This window comes from Aptenodytes forsteri, unplaced genomic scaffold (assembly GCF_000699145.1).
Source record: "Aptenodytes forsteri isolate BGI_AS27 unplaced genomic scaffold, ASM69914v1 Scaffold265, whole genome shotgun sequence".
Classification (NCBI taxonomy): Eukaryota; Metazoa; Chordata; class Aves; order Sphenisciformes; family Spheniscidae; genus Aptenodytes; species Aptenodytes forsteri.
In genome coordinates this window covers 589,578-590,499 of record NW_008796175.1, presented here as the reverse complement: position 1 = coordinate 590,499, position 922 = coordinate 589,578, and positions in this window count along the sequence as shown.

Below are 922 nucleotides of genomic sequence, written 5' to 3'. Positions count from 1 at the left end.
CCTGCGCTCCCCGGGCAGCAAAGGGAGGGGAGGCCCAGTGGCGGGAAGCGGGGGATTTTGCAACCGGCCCGGCTCTCCTCTCGTACGGGGAGTTGTTTTTTTAAGAATAATTTACCTCATCTAATGGTTTTTGAGACCTAACCCCTTTCCGGAAAGGTCCTGGCCCCTCTCGCGGCCCTCGGTGCCGTTGACCTTGGGGTGCTGTGTTTCCCGGCACGCGGGTTCCCAAACCCGGCTTCAGGTTCACTAAAGACGCGGCTCTGGAGCTCCAGCTCGGAGCGATCTTGCCGGTTACTTGCAAATCTTCCGCAGGAAGGGTCAGCGTGTCTCACCTGGTCCGAGTGCAGGGTAGAACTGGTAACGAGTCGAACGTACGTTCGTGATCCCTAGTCGTGCAGCAGCACAGCTGGAACGGTGCGTCTTGTCTCTGTAAACTGCTTCTCTTGCTCTTCGTTCTATATTCCTCTTCCTTACTTAATGTGTTTTTATTAAATTAAACCATCTGTGGACTTGAACTAATTTTATGCAGTATCCGCTATCATCTTTTTGGGTTGGGTTTTTTTTTTTTCTGACTTGGCCTTTTAAGCCCTCTATAATCAAAAAAATGCAGCAGCATAATCGCCACCTAATATCATTCGCAACTTTACTAATGCAGCAAAATATTTTTGTTGCAAGTCAGGTGAATAATTAAGATTTATATTAAGCCATCCAGTCAGAAGGATTGCGAAATCTTTTTCCCATTACCAGACTTTACCCACCAGTGAAATGAACACACTTCTATGGTGAAATAAACACAGCAGCCATTAGTATTTTGCAATAACATCACCGAACAATCCAGGACAGGAAGTAACATTTTGTCTATTTAAAATCATGGAATACATAAATAAAATAAAAAATCCTTCATTTTGTAACTTAGCATTCA